Here is a 26,791-nt window from a genome sequence, read left to right on the forward strand (position 1 = left end):
ACATATACACAGGGAAAAATGATAAATGGGGATTATATTATATTTACTAGCATAACTCTGGAAGTCTGGCATGAAGTACCTGCCGTAAGGCGATTCCTCTAAGCCTACACTTGGATATTTTTATATCTTGCCATTCTCGGTTTGGCTACCCACAGGAGGGAGGTGCAGGAAAGTGTACTTGAGATCTTTCAGGAAGCAAGCCCAGGATCATGTTATGCATGGAAGTGAACAAAAACAAAGCATCACCCATAGAAAACTTAGCGTTCTGTTACCCACCCACTGGCAAACATGAAGTGACTCTGAAACTGACAAACTTCTCACAACACTTCCTCCCTGGAGAGGGGCAAAAATTCCTGGAGATCTTCTCTCTTTCATTAGTTCCATATTTACGAGGATATTACTATAATTTTACAAACAAGAAAACTGAGTCTCACATAACTTTTCCAAAAGAAAATAATCAGGATTAGAATCCCAATGGTTATCATCAAAACTTTAGTATTCTTTTTCCTGTATTGCAGTTCCCTAAACTGCGTTTCTGTGATGATAGGCTTTGGGACACATGAAGATGTAAGATGAGCATTGGTCTCATCTTCCTGTAAAATACGTTTGATTGGAATATCTGTTCAATGAATTACTATCTTGTATATTTAGATATTTTGTGGAGTAGAACTCAAGATGCACATGGTTTCATACATGCATCTTTCAAGTAAATTCAGCCATGTGGAGGGCTTCTCTGGTCTATATCCTCACTCTTTTAAAGGCGTGTTGATTTTCTTCCTTAGGATACTTAATGGGACATTTTGAGATGTCCTATAATATATCATGCTATCTGTCTGCTATTTAATATACCATAAAACACAGTGTTCCACCAACAATTATTTAGAAACATTTTGAAGCAGGAATAGAAAAGGTAGTTGTCATGAAGCTATTGCTTCCTCTAGGCTGTATGATCCTTAAGGAAAGGAATGGTGTTACATATATATATGTATATAATTTTTCGCAATTCCAGTGTTTGATAATATTGGCTGAATAAAGGTAATTTTTTTTTTCTTCACAGGGAAGGAAACTTTTCTAACATGTTCTTAGGTGCTTAACATTCAGGTCTTGTAAATGAACACTGGTCCTTTGGGACAAATGAGAGGAATTTGAAATATATTGAACGCTGCCTCCAGGATTTTCTAGGATTTGGTGTGCTGGGTCCAGAGGGGCAGCTTTTCTCTTAGCTTGTGATGGGACAGTCCTGTGAGTTGAGAATGGGTTATACTGTCCCCAAATACAGAAACCAAGGCAAAATATTGCAAATGGATATCATCTTGAAAAGAATCTTTCTCAGAAAGAAATCCCATTTTTTGCTCATGTGGCAGATAATAATGAGAAAAGCCTACAGGCACTGAAAAATATTCGGTTTAAGATGTGTCCTTGTGGCTGGCGTCAGTGGAAATGCACCCTCAAGAAATATTGTTGATTAGTTCCATTGTCCATTTGAAATCTTATCAGTAGAAAATCATTAATTCAAACACAAATATGGTGGTGTACATTAGCACAAAAGACATCTGATTATCCAGGATCTGGGTATTATTTAAGCTCACTGTTAACATTTTACCTTCCTCCTCCTCTGTATTCTTAGAGAAAATTAGAAGCTTAATCCTATGGTCTCATAATTTCCTTTATGACGACAGACATCTCAGAATTAAAATCACCCGATGCCAATCATTAGTGCCAAGATAACACTTTATCTCAACACTTTCTTAAATGAAGATGACTTCTTTGATGAAAAAAAATTCTTTTTATTCTGAGTATCCTCTGAGGAGCTTTGAGATGCTCAGCTAAATTAAATTTTGTGGCTATGAGTGAAAATTTGGTTTTCTTACTTGCTTTTTATCACAAGGGGTTGCTAAGTTGAGTTGCAAATTTAAAGCTTAACTTTAAATTTTCAAGATGATTTTTATGTCTATGATGTATTAGTTTTCTATTGTCATTATAACAAATTATGATAAATATTATTACTTAAACAACACAATGTGTTATATTTATGGCAGTCAGAATTTCAGAATAGGATTTATGGGGCTAAAACCGACATGTTGGCAGGGCCAGGTCTTTCTGCAGGCAATGTGGGTAAATCAACTCCCTTGACTTTTCCAGATCATAGAGTGTGCCCTCACTCCTTAGCTTGTGTGTCTGAATCACATCATCTTTTATCTCTCTGCTTTCATCATCATTGCATCATCTTCTTCTCTTCTGCACTCAAATTTCCTTTTGCCTTCCGATTATTTTCTTTTTTCTTTCTTTCTTTTTCTCTTTCTTTCCTTTCTCTTTCTTTCTTTCTTTCTTTCTTTCTTTCTTTCTTTCTTTCTTTCTTTCTTTCTTTCTTTCTTCCTTTCTTTCTGTCTTTCCTTTTTTGAGACAGAGTCTCACTCTGTAGCCCAGTGTGGAGTACACTGATGTGATCTTGGCTTACTGCAACCTCTACTTCCCAGGTCCCAGTTCAAGCAATTCTCCTGCCTCAGCTACCCGAGTAGCTGGGATTGCAGGCATGTACCACCATTCCCAGCTGATTTTTGTATTTTTGGTAGAGACAGGGTTTCACCATGTTAGCAGAGTTCCAATGGCAAATATCAATGGCAGGGTGGAAGACCGGAGCCATCATGAAGTGTAATTGTTTTTAAGATAAGATTGTTTTAATATCTGTTTGTTTTTAGATTGTTTAAGATCTGTTTTAAGATTGTTTAGGATCAAATTGTTTTTAAGATTTAGAATTGTAATATAAGTGCTCAATTAGAAAGTTCTAATGATAGTCCATGGGACGTGTCCTTTCCATCATGTAGATTTTAGACTTTTTTTGTCTGGCTCACTCCTACTCACTCTCAAGTCCTCACCTTAGTGGTCACTTCCCCTGGAACGCCCCTGACCCTTTAAGATAGCAGTGGTGCAAACACCAAAGGCTGAACTTATAACCAGATTCGCATGCAACACCTTGCCTGTGTCATGCTTCAATAATGATGAGGAAGTGAGAAAGAGTAGGAGAAGTGAGGCACAACAAATGGTATTTCCATAGCAGAGGCCCCAAGGCCAGTCCACGTGATTCTCTAGATTTCCTTTTCTGCATAACAATGATGAAATGTAGCCTAGGAAATCCATTTGTCTGAGGCTTTACATTGATACTTTGCTAGTCACTAAACAAAGAGACTGATACCATTCTTTAGTGTAGCCCTTGCCTCATAAATCCATATATAGCAGGGGTATTTATTTCCAATAAAGTATCCATATAGATTAGGTATATTCTAGTGACAATTTTTTTAAAGTCCTTCATTTATCTTCCAGATAGCACATCCTGTCAACCACATTTCATAGAGTTCTGATTCCAAGAGGTAAGAACTGAGCCTGGCTTTCTAGTTACATGTTTACTGCTAACCCTATCCTTCCCTACTACACTTATGCATATTAAAAGAAAATGCCCTCCCCTGCCTCCAGCCTGCATTGTAAGTTCCACAAGAGCATGGCTGTGTTTTCTAAGTCTCTATGTTAGAAAAGCTCCTGGCATATCATAAATGCCAAATAAATATTTGTAAGTGAAGAAAACTATTCTATGGTTTCTACTACGGATATATTAAGAGATGGCTGGCACAAGATTGTTAAGTAGCTTCATTGTCTAAAATGGAACTAGATTCTCTGGGTATCCGGTCCATTGGTGGAACTCACAGGTGGCCTCAAAGGAATAGAACAGCCCCACAAATCTGTGGGAGTCTTCATTTACTTCTAAAAAAGAGAAGTAAAATGGACTATTATTCTGATGCAGATATTTCATGAATCCTACGATCACCTGTGCCATGGCATCTGTCCTTTGGTATTTTTTCATGCTGTAGGCTATTCCCACATCACAAGATGAGTCCAAGGTTAACCATGATACCGGAGCCCCATCTGGACCCAGCATACAGGCTGCTGGCAGGGCTCCTATACAGTGCTTGATGTAACGCCGGCTCCACTCATTCTTCCCTCACCTCCAGTTATCATTTATCAGCCCTGAGTAAGAGACAACCAGCAGGGTATTCTTAAAGTTGGGAGTTTCACAGTAGAAAACAAAAAGAAAGACAACAACATTCATCCTCACCCCTGTAATTTCTGGGTGCTGTCTTATTCTAGAGATCCCAGGGACTCTTCTTCTCTAATGACACACCATTGCAAAGTTGTGCATTTTGACTATTGACAACTTTTATTCATCCCAAAGAATGAATTCATCCTCTTTTCATTTCAAAACCCATTTATGTGAGTAACAAAAATGTACAAGAAATAGCAATTATAAATGATCAGCACATGTTTTTGTCTCTCAAATTCATCATCTGGGTGGCCTGACTCAGCTCATCTTCCAACCTTGCTTTTACTGGAGTCATGGAACTTCAGGATATTCTCCATAATAAAGAGGACTGCTCTCGATTGCTCTACCTTCAGTGATTTTGAAATTGCAGCCTCATGGACACAGGAAGGGGAACATCACACTCTGGAGACTGTTGTGGGTTGGAAGGAGGGTGGAAGGATAGCATTAGGTGATATACCTAATGTTAAATGGTGAGTTAATGGGTGCAGCACTCCAGCATGGCACATGTATACATATGTAACTAACCTGCACATTGTGCACATGTACCCTAAAACTTAAAGTATAATAAGAATAATAATAAATGCAGCCACTCCTATCTCCTCACCTAAACTTTCTTGAAGACCTGGGAAGAAAGCCAAGAAAGCAATATTGTCAGACTTGGAGTTCTCTACCTACACTGCTCCCACCTGATTAATATATCAATGCTTAGTCGTTATCAAACTTCACTTTACACCACAATCTGCTGGAGTCTTTGTCACACCACAGATTTCTCTACTTCTCCCAGCCCCCAGAGTTTTTGTAAATTTACAGTTCTATCGAGCTCTCAGGTTGATGCTAATAATATTAGGTGATGATTCAATTTGAGAAACACTGTTGCTTGCCCGTTTCTTCAGACTTGTTATCTTGGATTTGGAGTATCTGTTTCCAGTTTATGATCTCACATATTTCAAAACTTCTTGTGATTTTTTACTCTCTTTGGATAACATAAAATATAGGTTTGTGTATGAATCCATGTTGTCAGTCATCTCCTGTTTAGGATGGTGAAAGGTCAGATCATTCAACTGAACTTTTTCTTCACCTCTCACTGACTGTAATTATCAGAAAAATGAAAGTTCAAAGAAAATTTTACCAGTGGCCCATGATGGCTGCAGGTGGGCATACAGATAATAAAACCTAGGCTTATAAGCTGCTGCTAAATCTTGCCTGTGTAAGTGGAGTTTGTTAAATATTTCACTGATAAGTACTGGTTATAAAACTGCTTATGAGATCCAGAAAAGAGACAGGATGAAATCAGCCAGCTTCCACCAGGCCTTAAGATGCCTCAACTCTCTCCCTACTCACTCAACTGCACACTTACTTTCTTTTATATATAGCATCACGGAGAACCCAGCAGAATCAGAAGATTGCAACAGTTGCTTCTCTCCCTGCTTCTCTCACCTCCTGGGCCACAGGTATCCCCCTGTTATATATACTGTGCCCCCACGTAACTTTCTGTGTGACACATTCTGGGATGTACTGAGTCTGTGTCTCTGGGATTAAGCCCTCAAACTTGGCTCAAAATAAATTTAACTGTGATTTCTCTAAATTTCAGTGCCTACTGTTTCGCCAGACACCTAGAATCTATAGTGTCCTAGAATCCACAGTGTCCAGGGCTTGGGCAAGATACTTTAGTGAATATAAACATTAATGAGACATTGCCTTTTCCGAAGCCTACAGGATATCAGCCTTTTCAAAGAATGACGCTGTCTTTAAAGCCAAAAGCCCACAAAATAGAATGAAATAACTGAAATTTTGGCAGCACTCTGGGTAATTTATGTGGTGTTAGACTTATGGGTTTGAAAAAAAGAGACTGGTGATCACATTCTGGCAAGCCACAAACTTCATGGGAAGATGAATTTCTGTTTCTCGTGGGAAATATAAACAATAAGTGTGAGCGTTTTAGCAGTGAATATTAATGTTATTATAGAAAAAAGAGAAAATAGTGTAACTAATTTTAAAGAAAACTTCAAGAATTTGTGAGTGTTTTTATGAATGGAAGATGCTGAATTTGGCCAAAATCAAAACTTCCGTGAATTTAAAATAGATGTTTTAAAAGACCCGATTTTAAAAAAATGACTGAAAATAGCCAAATAAATATTCAAGGAATTATAAAAAGAATATGAAAGTAAACTAGAAGACAGCAAATGGAACTATCTATAAAAATGATAGCTACATATAATGAAATGGAAAACAAGACATAGTGTAAAGGATATATAAAAACCAAAGTTCATTTTTAAATGTCAAAAACAGAAAGAGAAGCGAGAGAGCGATAAACTTCTGGTAAGGCATTTCAAGGAAATATGAGAGACAGAGAAAAAGCAAAATTAAAAAAATAAGCATAGAGTATGAGAGATGAGAATGGAAACAGAGGAAAGAACAAAAAAATTATAATAGAAGATTATATACTACTCAAAGGCAACATATTTATTGAGAAATGAAATGGATGTTATCCCTCAAAAATAAACTATCAAAATTGACTTTCAAAAACATAGAAAACCTCAACAAACTAATATAAAATATCGGAAATTAAATTTAAAATCTACCATTTAAAAATTGGACAAGCATTATGGCCTCCAGCTCCACCCATGTTGCTACAGAGGACCATATTTTATTCTTTTCTGTTGCTCTGTAGTATTCCACAGGAATATATGTATCACTTTTTTTAATCCAGTCTAAAGTTGATGGCATCTGGGTTAATTCCATTTCTTTCCTATTGTGAACAGTGCAGCAATGAATATAAAAATGCATGTGTCATTTGGGTAGAATCATTCATTTTCTTTTGGCTATTTACCTACTAATGACACTGTTTGGTGGAATGGTAACTTTATTTTAAGTGTTCTCAGAAACTTCCAGACTACTTTCCACTGTGCAATAATCCTAAACAAATTAATGCTGTAATAGAAAACCAAATATCACATGTTCTCACTCATAACTGACAGCTAAGCATTGACCATACATGGAGATAAATGTGGGAACAGTAGACGCTGTGGACTACTAGAGGGTGGAGACAGAGGGGCTGGTTAGAAAACTATTGGGTACTATGCTCATTACCAGGGAGATGGGATCTGTTTGTGCTCCAAAATTCAGCGTCATGCAATATTCACATGTAACCAATCTGCACATGTACCCCTTGTATCTAAAGAAAAAATTTAAAATTAAAAAATACGAAGTAGCCAAAATCAGATTATTTTACATTTCAATAGTACACAAGCCAAAACAAACACATAATATTAATATTGAGCTTTGGAAACAGAAGAAAAGTTCCTAATGCCCAATCTGTTAAAAAAAATAACAAAAAGAGACTTATTGACCATTTACTCTTGTGAATACATATATAAACATTCTGCATAAAATATTCAGTAGTATATCAAAAGAATGTGAGCACTTCCAAGATGGCCAAATAGTAACACCTCCAGTCTGCAGCTCTCAGCAAGTTAGAAGCAGAAGATGAGTGATTTTTGCATTTCCAACTGAGATAACAGGTTTATCTCATTGGGACAGGTTGGACAGTGGGTGCAGCCCATCAAGGGAGAGCCAAAGCAGCATGGGACATTGCCTCACCCAGGAAGCAGAAGGGGTTGGGGTATTTCTTTTTCCTAGCCAAGGGAAGCCATGACAGACTCCACCTGGAAAAATGGTACACTTCTGCCCAAATGCTGTAGTATTCGACAGTCTTAGCAACCAGCAGTCCTTGAGATTCCCTCCCGTGCCTGACTCAGCAGGTCTCACACCCATGGAGTCTTTCCCACTGCTGGTGCAGCAGTCTGAAATCAGCCTGCAAGCCTGCAGTCTGACAGGGGGAGGTGCGTCCAGCATTGCTGAGGCTTGAGTAGGTAAACAAAGTGGCCAAGTAGCTTCAATTGGGTGGATCCCACCACAGCTCAACAAGGACTATGGCCTCTATAGACTCCACCCCTTTGGGCAGGGCATAGCTGAATAAAAGTCAGCAGACAACTTCTGCAGACTTAAATGTCTCTGTCTGACAGCTTTGAAGAGAGCAGTGGTTCTTCCAGCATGGTGTTCGAGCTCTGAGAACAGACAAAGGGCCTCATAAAGTGGGTCCCTGACACCCATGTAGCCTGATTGGGAGACACCTCCCAGTAGGGGCCGACAGACACCTCATACAGGATGGTGCCCCTCTGGGTTGAAGCTTTCAGAGGAAGGATCAGGCAGCAATATTTGCTGTTCTGCCAGCTCCACTGGTGGCACCCAGGCAAAAAGGGTATAGATGGACTTCCAGCAAACTCCAACAGACATGCAGCTGAGGGGCCTGGCTTTTAGAAGAAAAACTAACAAACAGAAAGGAATAGCACCAACATCAACAAAAAGGACATCCACAGCAAATCCCCATCTGTAGATCACCAACATCAAAGACCAAAGGTAGATAAACCACAAAGATAGGGAGATACCAGAGCAGAAAAGCTGAAAATTCCAAAATCTAGAGCACCTCTTCACCTCCAAAGGATTGCAGCCCCTTGCCAGCAATCAAACAAAATGGGAAGGAGAATGACTTTGACGAGTTGACAGAAGTAGGCTTCAGAAGGTTGGTAATAGCAAACTTCTCCAAGCTAAAGGAGCATCTTCAAACCCATTGGAAGAAAGCTGAAAACCTTTTAAAAAGGTTAGATGAATGGCTAACTAGAATGAAGAGTGTAGAGAAGACCTTAAATGACCTGATGGAGCTGAAAACCATGGCACAAGAATTTCATGATGCATTCACAAGTTTCAATAGCCAATTTAATCAAGTGGAAGAAAGGATATCAGAGACTGAAGAACAAATTAATGAAATAAAGTGAGAAGACAACGTGGGAGAAAAGAGTGAAAAGAAACAAACAAGCCTCCAATAAATATGAGACTATGTGAAAAGACCAAATCTATGTTTCACTGGTGTACCTGTAAGTGACGGGGAGAATGGAGCCAAGTTAGAAAACACTCTTCAGGATATTATCCAAGAGAACTTCTCCAACCTAGGAAGATAAGCCAACATTCAAATTCAGGAAATACAGAGAACACTACAAAGATCCTCCTTGAGAAGAGCAACCTCGAGAAGAGTAACCTCAAGACACAAAATAGTCAGATTCACCAAGATTGAAATGAGAAAAAATGTTAAGGGCAGCCAGAGAGAAATGTCGGATTACCCACCAAGGGAAGCCCATCAGACTAACAGCTGATCTCTCAGCAGAAACCCTACAAGCCAGAAGAGAGTGGGTGCCAATATTCAACATTCTTAAAGAAAAGAATTTTCAACCTGGAATTTCATATCCATCCAAACTAAGCTTCATAAGTGAACGAGAAATAAAATCATTTACAGACAAGCAAATGCTGAGAGATATTGTCACCACCAGGTCTGCGCAAAAAGAGCTCCTGAAGGAAGCACTAAACATGGAAAGTAACAACCAGTACAAGCCACTGCAATATCATGCCAAACTGTAAAGCCCATTGATGCTATAAAGAAACTGCATCAAGTAGCAAGCAAATTAACCAGCTACATTATAATGGCAGGATCAATTTCACACATAACAATATTAACTTCAAATGTAATTGGGCTAAATGTCCCAATTAAAAGACACAGACTGGCAAATTGGATAAAGAGTCTAGACTCATCAATGTAATGTATTCAGGAGACCCATCTCACACGCAGAGACACACATAGGCTCAAAATAAATGGATGGAGGAAGATCTACCAAGCTAATGGAAAACAACAAAAAGCTGGGGCTGCAATCCTAGTCTCTGATAAAACAGACTTTAAACCAAAAAAGATCAAAAGAGACAAAGAAGGCCATTACATAATGTAAAGGGATCAATTCAACAAGAAGAGCTAACAATCCTAAATATATATGCACCCAACACAGGAACACCCAGATTGATAAAGCAAGTCCTTAGAGTCCTAAAAAGAGACTTAGACTCCCACACAATAATAATGGGAGATTTTAACACCCCACTGTCAATATTAGACAGATCAATGGGACAGAAAGTTAAAAAGGATGTCAAGGATCTCAACTCAGCTCTGCACCAAGTGGACCTAATAGACACCTACAGAACTCTTTACCCCAAATCAACAGAATATACATTCTTCTCAGCACATCGCCTTTATTCTAAAATTGACCATATAATTGGAAATAAAACACTCCTCAGCAAATGTAAAAGAAAGAAATCACAACAAACTGTCTCTCAGACCACAGTGCAATCGAATTAGAACTCAGGATTAAGAAACTCACTCAAAACTATACAACTACATGGAAAATGAAAAACCTTTTCGTGAATGACTACTGGGTAAATAACGAAATGAAGGCAGAAATAAAGATGTTCTTTGAAATCAATGAGAATAAAGAAACAACGTACCAGAAACTCTGGGACACATTTAAAGCAGTGTGTAGAGGGAAATTTATAGCACCAAATGTCCACAAGAGAAAGTAGGAAAGTTCTAAAGTCAACACCCTAACATCACAACTAAAAGAACTAGAGAAGCAAGATAAAACAAATTCAAAAGCTAGCAGAAGGCAAGAAATAACTAATATCAGGGCAGAACTAAAGGAGATAGAGACCCAAAAAACCCTTCAAAAAATCAATGAATGTAGGAGCTAGTTTTTTGAAAAGATCAAGAAAATTGACAGAACGCTAGCAAGAAGAGAGAGAAGAATCAAACAGATGCAATAAAAAATGATAAAGGGGATATCACCACCAATCCTACAAATACAAACTACCATCAGAAAATACAATAAACACCTCTATGCAAATAAAATAGAAAATCTAGAAGAAATCGATGAATTACTGGAACCATACACCCTCCAAAGACTAAACCAGGAAGAAGTTGAATCTCTGAATAGACCAATAACAGGCTCTCAAATTGAGTCAAGAATAAATAGCCTACCAACCAAAAAAAGTCCATGACCAGAGGGATTCACAGCCGAATGCTACAAGAAGTACAAAGAGGAGCTGGTACTGTTCTTTCTGAAACTATTCCAATCAATAGAAAAAGAGGGAATCCTCCCTAACTCATTTGATGAGGCCAGCATCATCCTGACACCAAAGCGTGGCAGAGACACAACAAATAAAGAGAATTTTAGACCAATATCCCTGATGAACATCGATGCAAAAATCCTCAATAAAATACTGGAAAACTGAATGCAGCAGCACACCAAAAAGCTTATCCACCACGGTCAGGTCGGCTTCATACTTGGGATGCAAGGCTGGTTCAACATATGCAAATCCATAAACATAATCCATCACATAAACAGAAACAAAGACAAAAATCTCATGATTATCTCAATAGATGCAGAAATGGCCTTCAACAAAATTCAACAGCCTTTCATGATAAAACTCTCAATATGCTAGGTATTGATCGAATGTATCTCTAAACAATAAGAGCTATTTATGACAAACCCAGAGCCAATATCATACTGAATGGGCAAAAATTGGAAGCATTCCATTTGGAAACCAGCACAGGACAACGATGCCCTTTCTCACCACTCCTATTTAACATAGTGTTGGAAGTTCTGGCCAGGGCAATCAGGCAAGAGAAATAAATGAAAGGTATTCAATTAGGAAAAAAGGAAGTCAAATTGTCCCTGTTTGCAGATGACATGATTGTATATTTAGAAAACCCCATCGTCTCAGCCCAAAATCTCCTTAAGCTGATAAGCAACTTCAGCAAAGTCTCAGGGTACAAAATCAATGTGCAAATCTCAGAAGCATTCCTATACACCAATAAGAGACAAGCAGAGAGCCAAATCAAGGGTGAACTCCCAATCACAATTGCTACAAAGAGAATAAAATACCTAGAAATCCAACTTACAAGGGAAGTGAAGGACCTCTTCAAGAACTACAAATCACTGCTCATTGAAATAAAACGTGAAACAAACAAATGGAAGAACATTGCATGATCATGGATAGAAAGAATCAGTATTGTGAAAATGGCCATACTGCCTAAGGTGATTTATAGAGTCAGTGCCATCCACATTAAGGTACCAAAGACTTTCTTCACAGAATTGAAAAAAACTACTCTGAAGTTCATATGAAACCAAAAAAGAGGAAGAATAGCCAAGACAATCCTAAGCAAAAAGAACAAAGCTGGAGGCATCATGCTGCCTGACTTCAAACAATACTAGAAGGCTACAGTAATCAAAGCAGCATGGTACCAAAGCAGATATACAGACCAATGGAACAAAACCATAGCCTCAGGAATAACAACACATATCTCAACCATCTGATCTTTGACACACCTTACAAAGACAAAAAATGGGGAAACCATTCCCTATTTAATAAATGGTGGTGGGGAAACTGGCTAACCATATGTAGGAAGCTGAATGGGATCCCTTCCTTACACCTTATACAAAAATTAACTCAAGATGGTTTAAAGACTTAAATGTAAGACCTAATAGCATACAAACCCTAGAAGAAAACATAGGCAATACCATTCAATACATAGGCATGGGCAAAGACTTCATGACTAAAACACAAAAATAATGGCAACAAAAGCCAAAATAGACAAATGGGATCCAATTAAACTAAAGAGCTTCTGCACAGCAAAAGAAACTATCATCAGAGTGAACAGGCAACCTGCAGAATGGGAGAAAATTTTTGCAATCTACCCATCTGATAAAGGGTTAATATCCAGAATCTATAAAGAAACCAATTTCAAAGAAAAAAACAATCCGATCAAAAAGTGGGCAAAAGATTTGAACAGACACTTCTCCAAAGAAGGTATTTATGAAACCAACAGACACACGAAAAAATGGTCATTATCCCTGGTCATTGGAGAAATGTACATCAGAACCACAATGAGATACCAACTCACGTCATTTAGAATGGTGATCATTACAAAGTCAGGAAACAATAGATGCTGGAGACACTGTGGAAAAATACAAATGGTTTTACACCATGGGTGGGAGTGTAAATTAGTTCAACCATTATGAAAGACAGTTTGGTGATTTCTCAAAGATCTAGAACTAGAAATACCATTTGACCCAGCGATCCCATAACTTGGTATATACTCAAAGGATTATAAATCATGCTACTGTAAAGACACATGCACACGTGTGTTTATTGTGGCAGTATTCACAATAGCAAAGACTTGGAACCAACTCAAATGTCCATCAATGATAGACTGGATTAAGAAAATGTGGCACATATACACCATGGAATACTATGCAACCATAAAAAAGAATGAGTTCATGGCCTTTGCAGGGACATGGATGAAGCTGGAAACCATCAATCTCAGCAAACTATCACAAGGACAGAAAACAATACACTACATGTTCTCACTCACAGGTGGTAATTGAACAATGAGAACTCTTGGACACAGGATGGGGAACATCAGGGCCTTTCAGGGGGTGGGGGTCTGGGGGGCTGGGGGAGGAATAGCATTAGGAGAAATACCTAAGGTAAATGAGGAGTTGATGGGTGCAGCAAGCCAACATGGCACATGTATACCTATGTAACAAACCTGAACGTTGTGCACATATACCCTAGAACTTAAAGTATAATTTAAAAAAAAGGTAAAAAAATGTGAACATGAAAAGTTTGTTTTAGAAAGGCTAGAAAGGCTTTGATTGGAAGATCTTTTATTGTGATAAATTAAAGGAGGAAAAATTACATGAGTATGTAATTTGCCAAATAGAAAAGACAGAAATGAAAGAATATAAAATTTACTCTCCATTATAAATAAAAGTTCTATGAAAGTACGAAAAAGAGGCAAATGCTCTAAACATATAACGACAGAATCAAATGTAATTCTGAATATATGTTGTTATAGCTATTTGATTAAAATCATGAATAAGACAAGTATAAAAATATTATTATTGTTAGTTGGTATTGTTTCCTTAGGTTGCACATTGTGCAATAAGTAAAGAACCTAAAAACCCTTACAAGTATTGTCAAAGAAGCAGCAAATAGCTTTGTTTGTAGATTACAGTATCATACATTGAGAAAATCCAAGAGACTTTGGCAAAAAACAAAAACATATAACACCCTACACAAACAGGATTTTAAAGAATAGTGTGGCGTATTTGGAAATCAAAAATACAAATGAAAAGCAATAACAAAATAATAATTCTCAGAAATAGAAAAGGAAAAATAATTTAATAATTTTAACGAATAGTATAAAATACCAAAAAGTAAACTTAATGGAAATTCACGTAGTTTATTACAGGAAAACACTTAAATTTTACAAGATGGCATAGAACAGAAACTGAAAAATGTGAGAAAAAGATCGTATTTCTATATGACAAAATGTAGTATCACAAAAATAGTAATCTTTCCACAATTGTCTTTCAGACAATACCAATCACAATTGCAATAGTTAGTTGAGGTAGTTGGTGGGGAACTGAAAAAATTAGTTGATGTTCATATAGCTCTTAAGTGTATATGAATTAGAAAGTAAGAAAAGTATTGGTCAGGGGTGATTGGCTTTATTAGATATTAAAATTTACCACAAAAAATGAAATAGCATAAGAAAAGAATGGAAACAAGCAAAAATATATAAAGGTTATATGATAAAATAGACATTTATGCTTCAGTAGTGGAATGACTTATTTAATAAATAGTACTAAAGTAATTAGCCAGTCATAGGGAAGAAAAATATAAAAGAATGTTATTTCATGCTATTCAAAACCACATTTTAAATAGAATGAAGATTGAAATGTCAAAAGTAAAAATTAATTCACTGTAACACAAAATAAGAAAACACTTGCATGATCTTGGAGTAGGAAAAATCTTCCTAATTATCAACTAAAGAAAACAAAACCTCTGAAGTCACAGTGAAAAATATAACATATTTGATTACAGGAAGGTTAAAAATTTCTTCATGTCAAAATCTCCATCAATAAAATAGAAATTAATTCTAAATTGGGCAACAGATTTGTAGCATATGCCTTGTGTTAGTATTCCTAGTATCCAAAACACACACAGAATTTTAAGAATGACACAAAACCCCAGTGTAAACATGGTCAAACAATGCAAAGATTTCAAAAGTAAACCCCAAATTACTGATCAATATATGAAAATATAATATGTTGACTATCACTAGTCATGGAAATGCAAATTAAATCTACAATAAGATGCCATGTTTCACCCACCAGTGAAATTTGGCATAAATTAAAAGAGGGATAACATTCAGTGCCCATGAGAATGTGGGGAAACAATTCTTCCACACATTGCTAATGGAAATAAAACTGGAATCCTTTGGGAAGGTAATCTGGCAGTGCTTACTTATGATAAAATAAACTCTGACTTGGAGATATCCCTTTTGGAAATCAATTGTATTGAGAAAAGTTTCCAGGATGTAAAGACATGTATATGAGGCCATTTTTTGAAGAATTGTTTGTACTTGCAACAAAGTATGAACAATTTGAACCTAACAGCAGGAGAAAGACTGACTAAATAGCATTGTATTGGCTCTGTGGAATGCCACAGTTACTAAAACGAATATATCAGTGGTGTATTGGTTTTCCCAAAGGGATGCCCATATGTCAAAGGCAAATTAAAAAGTGATGACAGTATATATTCCCAGTAATGGCATGGCGGGGTCAAATGGTATTCCAGTTCTAGATCCCTGAGGAATCACCACACTGACTTCCACAATGGTTGAACTAGCTCATGTCCTTTGTAGAGACATAAATGAAGCTGGAAACCATCATTCTCAGCAAACTATCACAGGGACAAGAAACCAAACACCGCATTTTCTCACTCATAGTGGGGAATTGAAAAATGAGAACACATGGACACAGGAAGGGGGACATCACACACCGGGGCCTGTTGTGGGGTGGAGGTACGGGGGAGGGATAGCATAAGGAGATATACCTAATGTTAAATGAGGAGTTAATGGGTGCAGGACACCAACAGGGCATATGTATACATATGTAACTAACCTGCACGTTGTGCACATGTACCATAAAACTTAAAGTATAATAAAAAATAAATAAATAAAAAAATTTAAAAAGTGATGACAGGAGAGATCATCAGTGTACGTTAATATGCACAAGGACATTGATTACCCCAAAGGGTAGGAAATGAGGTGAGGAGGATAGGGGAAGTGAGAGGTTATTAACTTCTTAAAATCATGTTAAATTTTTCCCTTGTATAATCAGCATATGTTATAATTGTGATTAAAAACCAACAAGAAAAAAATAATTTTTTCTAGGTAGATTCTGTATCCCACCCTAAAAAGTTATTATTCAAAATCAAATTGACTTTCAACATTGAAAGAAACATGGTATACTATGAAATCTGACAAGGTAAATGTAATTCAAATTAAATTGCAGCATATTTCAACCTTTATATTTTAATATTTTTGTTTATTGACTCACTTTATAAAAACTAGCCTTCTTCAAAGCAATGCGTATATGAAGTTATGGTTTGATGCTATAGTTATGATGCTAAAATGCACACAATAACTACAAAGTTAGTGAAGTGAAAATAACTATTTTGCTTCCTACAACTATTTAGCATATCACACTTTGAGGAAAATGGACCATGGATTAAATAATCTAAGCATTCGTCTTCGATCCCAAATTGTCAGAAAGCCAGGAAATCAAAAGAACATCCTTAGGGAAGGTGTTAGGCTCAGCCTGGATCTCATGCCCTTTAGCCCTTTGTTCAATCCTAGTCTGTGATAAAACAGACTTCAACAAAGATCAAAAGAGACAAAGAAGGCCATTATATAATGGTAAGGGATCAATTCAACAAGAAGAGCTAACTATCCTAAATATATAGGCACCCAGTACAGGAGCACCCAGATTCATAAAGCCAGTCCTTAGAGACCTACAAAGAGACTTACACTCACACACAATAATAATGGAAGACTTTAACATCCCACTGTCAACATTAGACAGATCAACGAGACAAAAAGTTTACAAGGATTTCCAGGAATTGATCTCAGCTCTGCACCAAGCAGACCTAATAGACATCTACAGCACTCTCCACTCAAAATCAACAGAATATACATTCTTCTCAGCGTCACATCGCACTTATTCCAAAATTGACCACATAGATGGAAGTAAAGCACTCCTCAGCAAATGTAAAAGAACTGAAATTATAACAAACTGTCTCTCAGACCACAGTGCAATCAAACTAGAACTCAGGATTAAGAAACTCACTCAAAACCACTCAAATACATGGGAAGGGAACAACCTGCTCCTCAATGACTACTGGGTACATAATGAAATGAAGGCTGAAATAAAGATGTTCTTTGAAACCAATGAGAAAAAGGACACAACACACCGCAATCTCTTGGACACATTGAAAGCAGTGTGTGAGGGAAATTTATAGCACTAAACACCCAGAAGACAAAGCAGGAAAGATCTAAAGTTGACACCGTAACTTCACAACTAAAAGACTAGAAAAGCAAGAGCAAACACATTCAAAAGCTAGCAGAAGGCAAGAAATAACTAAAATCGAAGCAGAACCGAAGGAGATAGAGACACAAAAAACCTTCAAAAAATTAATGAATCCAGGAGATGGTTTTTTGAAAAGATCAACAAAATAGATAGATCAGTAGCCAGACTAAGAAGAAAAGAGGAGAATCAAATAGATGCAATAAAAAATGATAAAGGGGATATCACCATCGATCCCACAGAAATACAAACTACCATCAGAGAATACTATAAACACCTCTACACAAATGACCTGAAAATCTACAAGAAATGGATAAATTCCTGGACACATACACCTTCCCAAGTCTAAACCAGGAAGAAGTTGAATCACTGAATAGATCAATAACAGGCTCTGAAATTGAGGCAATAATTAATAGCCTACCCAGCAAAAAAGTTCAGAACCAAATGGATTCACAGCTGGATTCTACCAGAGGCACAAGGAGGAGCTGATACCATTCCTTCTGAAAGTATTCCAATCAATATAAAAGGAAGGAATACTCCTAACTCATTTTATGAGGCCAGCATCATCCTGATACCAAAGCCGGGCAGAGACCCAACCAAAAAGAGAATTTTAGACCAATATCCCTGAAGAACATTATTGCAAAAATCCTCAATAATATACCGGCAAACCGAATCCAGCAGCACATCAAAAAGCTTATCCTCCATGATCAAGTGGGCTTCATCCCTGGGATGCAAGGCTGGTTCAACATATGGAAATCAATGAATGTGATCCAGCATATAAATAGAACCAAAGACAGAAACCACATGATTATCTCAATAGATGCAGAAAAGGCCTTTGACAAAATTCAACAGCTCTTCATGCTAAAAACTCTGAATGCATTAGGTATTGATGGGACATATCTCAAAAAAATAAGAGATATTTATGACAAACCCACAACCAATATTCTACTGAATAGGCAAAAACTGGAAGCATTCCCTTTGAAAACTGGCACAAGACAGGGATGCCCTCTCTCACCACTCCTATTCAACATAGTGTTGGAATTATTCTTAAGTATATTTGCCTCATTCACTTTACATCCAGTCCATTAAGACATCCTCCTAATTGTGGTTGGGAGAAAATTCTTCATGGCCTCTCACATTTCTGCATGTTTTAGGAGCATGGACATTGACAGCGTTTGCTGCTATCTTTTCAAGGATGTTTGTAAAGAGGACAGCTTGGAAGCTAGAGATGTTGCTTTCTTCTGAAGTGGAGGTCAGGTTTCCTTACTTTTCAGTACAAGAAAGATAAGTCTCTCTTTGGAGCCAAGTTCAGACAGGTTTGCTTGCAGTACATTATAAAACATCTAGGCTCCCTAAATTCAGGGTTCCTTGGCTGCAGCACACATCTGCTGCATTTCCAACATTAATCTGCTTTTCTTTATTTCTTCTATAGGACTTGTGGAACCACGAGGACGGACACAAACACAAAAATCTTTCTCCCTGTTGAACTAGTCATAAAATCCGGTCTTTGACCCAGCAAGCTTGTGTCATCTGCCAGCATTTACGAAACAGTGCCCCAAGTTAGGTAAACTTTTAGATGCTTCACAGTTCTTGCCAGTCTATTCTGGATGGAGAATGTCTTTAGTCTTTTCTCAATGGAAAACCAGAATGCTCCTTTTAAAACAAAAGCCAGATTTTCTCATTCCTTTTTGCAACTTCTGCAGTCACTCCCATTCGCATTCGGAGGAAGAGATGTAAGTGCCTTATAACAGCCCTTTAAGTTCTTCATGACTTAGACTCCAGTCACGTCCCTGACGTCCCTCCAGTCAAGTCCCTGTCATACCTCCAGTCACGTCCCCAACCTCAATCTCTTTGGCCTCTCTGCTTGAGGCACTTGGCTGTCTTTTGTCTTTTGCCTGCTTTCTGTTTTCTCATTAGACCTGGAGAAAACGCTATTACCTTCTTTAAGTCTTCACTTAAAGCCACCTGCTCAATGAGGCCTCCTTTGACCAGCCTATTAAAAATTACAATTTCTCCCCTAGTCTCTCTGCAATGCTCCTGTGCTCCATTGGCATTCTCTGCCTCATTTAGTTTTTTTTTTTTTGACAGGGTCTTGCTCTGTCACCCAGGCAGGAGTCCAGTGGTTGGATCACAACTCACTGCAGCCTTGACCTTTCAGCCTCAAACAATCCTCCCACCTCAGTCTCCTGAGTAGCTGGGACTACAGGCATGAATCACTCTGCCCAGCTAATTGTTTTATTTTTATTTTATTGATATGAGGGGGTGGTCTTTGTTTCCCAGGTTGGTCTCAAACTCCTGGTTACAGTTTTATAAACTTCTGTGCCAAACTCTGATGTCTCAAAATATCTAGCAGAGAGAAATATACAACCCACACAAAAATGTATGCTGACAATTCTGAAGAGATTTCTATTTTTATTTTACAATAATTTTAATGATGGCTTGCTAAAGATTTACTTAAGTAACACGACCATGAAAAATACTTTGGACTTATTAACTTAATCTATGAGCGCTGTTTTATTTATAAGCCAATTTGGCAGTGATAACATATGATGTAATACATGTGCCTATACATAATCACATCTAGATGCATATACACACAAAGACCCAATAGCTTTTACCTTGCAACTGTAGCTATAGCAATACAAACCCACCAGTCTGCAAACATGTCCACAGGGCTGAACTTTGTTAGCCTTCATAGGTAATCCAGTGTAGGCTGTGAACAAAAATTATGGGTAAAGCCAATTCTGTGGCAGTTTAATTTTTAAAGGGTAAAACTCTCCAGACTCCGAAGAACACTGGGGTCAAATAGCATCACAGGAGAACACCACATACTAACCAGGCCCAACAGCAGCACAAAAGCCTGGATACATGGAACTTCAATCCACTTTCCCATTCAACAGCAACTCCAGATTCCAAACTATACTGGGGCCAAACAGTCTTACCAAAGAGTTTCGGTTTACCAAATTCTAATTTTCCATGACTCTATCAGACACATGCAAATAATCACTAAAACACTATCCAACTGCTTCAGGATCAAACAGCCCCAAAAGTGTACAAACTGAAAGAGCTGGGGTGCTTCCTCTCTCCCTTGGTTGAACTCAATAAACCTGCAAATGACAATTCCTTCAGGATTCCTCAAATGGAAAGGAGCTGATCCCACTGTGTGGTACTCACAAAAGACACTCACTTGCCTGGACACACACAAAATGTCAAGTCCCCAAGAGCGTCTATACTGGACAGTCAGTGTACTTCCCTCACTTCATCAGTTGGGCTTGTTCAACCTGCAAGTGGAAATTCCTTTAAAAATTTCCCAAATTGAGAGGAGCACATCCTTCTGTCTGGGCCCACAAAGGACAGTCACCTCTCTGGATGTCAAATTTCAAAGGCAGTTCTTCCAAGGCAATCAGCAGCATGGTTGGAGCCAGCTGCAGCTGATCCCAGAGAGAGGGAACTCATCTCCAGCCAAAATTGGGTAAGCAGATGCTCAGGAGGGCTTTGAGTCTCCCGGCCCATGGCAGCCAAGCCAAAGTGTTCCTGGTCGGAGAACCAAAATCTTACTGAAACACCAGGGGTGTGGTCTAGGTCCTGCAGCTCACCTCACACAAAACCAATGAATATCACCAATTATTGCCAAGGAAGACGGCTGAATTGGGTGTTGTAGTAGAGGGGATGGAAGCTCCGTCTCAAATCCAACTCCCTGACCAACTAAAATTATGAGTTTACATAGTAGGGAAGAAATGTAACAATGTGTAGAAAAACAGGAACTCAGGAGACCTAAGGAAGCAGCCATAATTTGTGAGAAGCCTGGTGTCCCATTGTCTGGATGGGATCATCTGGTGAGTTTCAACTAGCTCCAGTTGGCATTAAATCTGCCTATGCTTCTGGTAAACTCTGTCTCAGGACCTTGGCCAGGAGAGTAGCTTCCTTTCCCATCTGTGTGCTCCTCTCTCCTCTGTAGGGCTGCTGAGCTTGGCAGATTCTTAGACCACTTCAGTTCCAGAGCAGACTACTTTGCATCAGCGTTTCAGGTCAGCTCTGGAGTCTCTCCAGAACTCAGTCCGTGCTTATGAGTTGCAGTGCGATAAGGCTGGAGCTAGACCCATATGCCTTCCTCTCAGAATCACATGCTATCTGACAGAGTGGTTACTCTGCAAGACTGCATCAGGGGATTCTCCAAGTCCACTTCTCTGATGTATCTAGTCTGTGAATCAAAACTGAAAGGTTTAGCCTTATGTGTCATGGCCTCAGGCTCTCTGGGCCTAGCTCAGTTCTGATATCAGTCCCATCATACTCAGTGTTAGTCATAAGTGACTTCCCGAAACACTCATGGCAGCTTGGATTCTGGTATGGACATGGGCTCGCTGAATGGAAGCAATGAATTCTGGTTTCACAGGTGCTGAGGTTATGCTAATCTTCTTTGGGCTTTTCAGGCTGTGTGAGAGACCTGTGATTCTAGGCATCTACAGCTGGCTACCCCTAAATGTTCTTCCAGCGTTTGGGACTCTGCAGGTACATCATGGGGTCATGGTGGAGTAGACACCTAGGAGAGCCATTTGGGCATGTCCCCACTTTCACAAAGGGTCCCAAATTTGAGACTCCAGCGTTATCACCCAATGGTACAGAAACTCATAATGGAGGGAACAGGTTCACCATAAATTACACACTGCCAAGAGTCCACTCTGAACCAAAGCTTTATAATTCTTGTACTGTTCTTGTGAGTAGGACAATAGTATTGCATGGCATTTTTGTTGTCATAAGCATACATTTATAAAATATACACATTTTAAAGCTATTATATTATCAATGTTTTGGTCTATCTTTATTTGTTGGTATACTTCATACCACAAAGAGTGGCAAGGACCTGGCCATCTTTGAACCCCAGTGAGGCCCTGAAACTCTTGCTCATGGTGGAGAATGGGGACTGCATGGCTGTGTGTCTATGGGAGGCTGGTGGAGCCTCACCCTCTGAGTACTCTAACAATGGTTCAAGGGTCACTGGGATGTTTCATTCATATCAATATTCATTATTAACCTTTAGCCATGTAAAACTAGGATGCAGCAGCCATCTTAGGGAGACATCTGACAGCCGTTGGCACCTATCCACAGAATCTTAAAACTTTCTAGGGTTTTTGTGGAGACTTGCATTTATGGTGAAAAAGACTGATAGCACCAATTTGAATGGATCCCAGAAAAGGATGAGGGTCTCTGGAGTTTGAGATAAACAACATTCTGCCTCTGTAGAAAAACTTGACACCAAGGTGGAATCTTGAAGCTTTTACAGAGGAAGAAAGTGGATGTTTAGGTAGTTCATGGAGAGAACAAGTCATGCCGAACTGTTCTGGGTTGATGATGAGGTTTCAATGCCTGCAGAGAAATCAGAAAGTGGTATGTGGTTTTAGCTGGATCACGGAATTGGGAAGGTATAGGATCCACGGGACAGGCTTTCTTGGCTTGGACATCCTAGAACATTTTAAAGCTCTTTGATGTGTTCTAGTTATTTCAGAGTCTAAAGAAGAGAAAAAAAGAAATTTGGCTATACTATGAAGCAATAGAGGATTCTCAATGTTGCTCCTAAATATTTTCCTTCTGAATTTTTAATCTCCTGTTCCCTATTTTTCTACTCCAAATTCAGATTTCATTATTTGCTTTGTCACTGCCAATGCATTCTCTAAATCCATGTCCTAACAGTGTGGTTAAGAAAGACACCCGTCAGTGTGGCAATTCCTCAGGGATCTAGAACTATAAATACCATTTGACCCAGCGACCCCATTACTGGGTATATACCCAAAGGACTATAAATCATGCTGCTATAAAGACACATGCACACCTATGTTTATTGCGGCAATATTCACAATAGCAAAGACTTGGAACAAACCCAAATTTCCAACAATGATAGACTGGATTAAGAAAACGTGGCACATATACACCATGGAATACTATGCAGCCATAAAAAATGATGAGTTCATGTCCTTTGTAGGGACATGGATGAAACTGGAAATCATGATTCTCAGTAAACTACGGCAAGGACAAAAAACCAAACACCACATGTTCTCACTCGTAGATGGGAATTGAACAATGAGAACACATGGACACAGGAAGGGGAACACCATACTCTAGGGACTGTTGTGTGGTTGGGGGAGCGTTTAGGGATAGCATTAGGAGATATACCTAATGTTAAATGGCGAGTTCATGGGTGCAGCACACCAGCATGGCACATGTATACATATGTAACTAACTTGCACATTGTGCACATGTACCCTAAAACTTAAAATTTAGAAATAATGATAATAAAAAAAAAAGCAAAGACACCTGAAGTCTTCTTTCTTCATCTGTTGTGACCACATAGCTGATCTGGGCACCTGCCTAACTTCCTGAAAGAGAGGAAAATCCGATAGGAGGTTTATTAGAGATTGTCTAGTCTCAAGAATCTAAGTCCTGGAAAGTTGACACATGATTGCATACACAAAACTGAGACCAGAACTCAGAATTTCTGTATCCCTAGCCATTGTTCTTTGTTTTGTAAGATGCTGGTTTCTGCTTTGTGATGAATTTTGCATATTGTGCCTCCAGATATTTCATCATGAGTCTCTTCCTCTTGAGACTTCAGTTAAATTAGTTTCCACAAATATTTGATCTGGAAACAGTTCTCTCCCTCTAGCCTGGTACTTGTTTGAATATCTCGAACAACAATTTGTTATGTTAAGGGAAAATTTGATGGACTCATCCTCAAATAGTGTTTTTTTTGCTTTCTAGCCCATCATATCATTTCTCTAATAATACTTGTAATCAGGAAATCTGGAAGTTCAATAACCATCAGAAACGTGAAATTGAAGTCATACTTCATGGAGAATGATGACAACAGTCTTTTTCCCGTATTGTGTTTATCTTTTTTTTGTAAAACTACTTTATTGAGGTATGATTGACATACAAAGAGCTGTATGTGTTTAATGTATAAATCTTGATGAATATAGGGAGGAATATATACTCATGAAACTATGACCACAACGTATGTCATAAACATATTCATCACCTCCGAAAGTTTTGTCTGCTCTATTTTTATTATTATTATCGTGTGTATACAGGTGTGTGTTTGACAAGAACATTTAACAATAGATCTGCCATCTTTCCTTCCAAATTAGCAGGAGACCTGTCTCTGATGCTGCTGAGGCACTTTCAAAATCATTATATAGAAATCTATTGGATGCCATAAAACTGGACATCAGCAAATGTCAAAATGGGACTTTCTAGCACTTATCCTCATACAGAAACATCAATTTATACTACTATATGTGCATAAAAGTACCTTCACAGGAGCTATGTAAACCAGGTGAAATGTTACAGAATCTTTGTGTAGCAGTGAAACAAGAAAAGATGAATTGAAGAGCATAGAAAGAACACTGTTACATTACCTGTGTCACCCTTGCCACAACACCAGACAGCAGAGCACAGAGAGAGGCAATCTTTGAAGAAAAGGTAAGTAGGCACTGAACTTTGCCTTGGACTCCAACATAAAGCCTGCTTCAGTAAAATCCAGTAACAGGTATGCCCCTATGACCCCAACGTCTAGGCTGGTACCTGCAGACTATGCCAGAGCAGATCCCACAGCCCAGGCTCCAGGCTTGCCTGGTGGACTTGTTTTCTGGTTATATCTTAATGTCAGGTCTACACCATGCTTATGTGTCAGATTGTCCCTGGACCAGGCCAGCCCCAGTAATTCCAGGCTCCTGACTGCTCCCAGAACCAGGCTGGCCTCCACAACTCCAGGTTTCAGAACGTCCCAAGGACCAGGCTGGCCCCTGCAACTCTAGTCACCAAGCCAGTGTCCACAGATCCAACCTCTTGGCTGGCCCCTGTGGATACTGGATCTAGGACAGCCTAGCACCAGGCTAGTCCCTGTAGTCACAGAACCCAAGTCGACCCTAGGTTTCTGACCAGCCCAGAACTAGATTGGCTCACAAAAATCCAGGATTCAGGCACAGCCAATTTCAAGGTTGGCAGCCCTAGACCTACCCCTTAGCCAGGTATCTGGGAAGCCTCAGCAGACCCAGGCTTCAGGCCTGCCTAGGGCTTAGGGAGTTTCTGCCACCCCCATCTCTAGGCCAGTTCCTTTGGTCCCATGCTCCAGCAGACCCAGGGTCCAGGCCCATCAGAGTTGACTCCAGTATTGGGCTGGTACCTACAGACCCAGGATCTAAAACTGCCTCTGTGGACCTAGGTTCCAGTCCAGTTCCTATAGCCCCAGGACCCAGCCAGCCTTTGTGGAACTAGTCTCCATGCCAGCTTATGAAGACTTTGGTTCTAGGCCAGATCTTACACACCCAGCCTCCAGGCCATACCCCAGACTCTAGGCCAGTGCCTGTGGCTACATGAACCAGTCTAGCACCTATGGTCTCAGGCTCTAGGCTGGTCCCCCTCGACCCCAGTGATAGGCCAGCTTCAGGCTCCAGGATGGGTTTCATGTCCCAGGATCCAAAACACTCAGGGCCCAGCTGTGCTCTAGCACACACAGGATAAATGCTGACTTCACTAGACCCTGATGCTAGGCTGACCATCTTGGACCATGGCTCTACAACCATCTCTGAAGATTCAGGCTCCAGGTCAGCCCCCATCTACCAAGGTCCCAGACCCATTTCTCCAGATTCAGGCTCCAATCCTGCACCAGTACTAGGCCAGTCCCCATGGACTCAGATTCCAGGCTCATTCCAGCACACTCAGACACCAGGCCAATCCCAAAACCTGGCCAGCCCCTGGAAGCATAGGCTCAATGCCCACCTCATAGCCATGTGAGACCATGTGGACCCAGGCTTCAGTCCAGCGCCTATTGGTACAGCCTCCATGCCGGCTCTTATAGACATAGGCTTTATGTTCTTTCAACATACCCAGGGAAAGGATCCACCCCAGTGGATCCAGGCTTCAGGCACAACTTTACAGACCCAGGAATCAGGCCTACCACATGCTGACACAGGCACCAGGCCAGCCTGCCTGAGCACTTCGGCAACAAGTTCACCCGCAGACCACATTGGACATCCTACCAACAATTCCTGGATGACTGGGAAAGGGATTTTCCAGACAAAGCCAGTATGCAAGGAATAGAAGACTTTTCTTGTTTTTCAAATGTGCAGACACCAGTGCTCAGCCTAAAAATCAAGGTCAACAACAGAGAAAAAATGATACCACCAAAGGTAAAAAATAATAACCAATAGCTGACCCTAAAGAAATCAAGGTTTATGAACTGTCTGAGAATGAATTTAAAATAATTGTCTTCAAAAAGCTCGGTGAGCTACAGAAGAACACAGATAAATGACTATAAAGAATCAGAAAAATAATA

General features: G+C 39.2%; 1 pseudogene; it reads right to left on the reverse strand.

Annotated features, from left to right (window-relative positions):
- Positions 1–3,246: 3,246 nt before the first annotated feature.
- Positions 3,247–26,072, reverse strand: LOC100442945 (glycine N-acyltransferase-like protein 1; annotated as a pseudogene).
- Positions 26,073–26,791: the final 719 nt, after the last annotated feature.

This window comes from Pongo abelii, chromosome 9 (genome assembly GCF_028885655.2).
Source record: "Pongo abelii isolate AG06213 chromosome 9, NHGRI_mPonAbe1-v2.0_pri, whole genome shotgun sequence".
NCBI lineage: Eukaryota > Metazoa > Chordata > Mammalia > Primates > Hominidae > Pongo > Pongo abelii.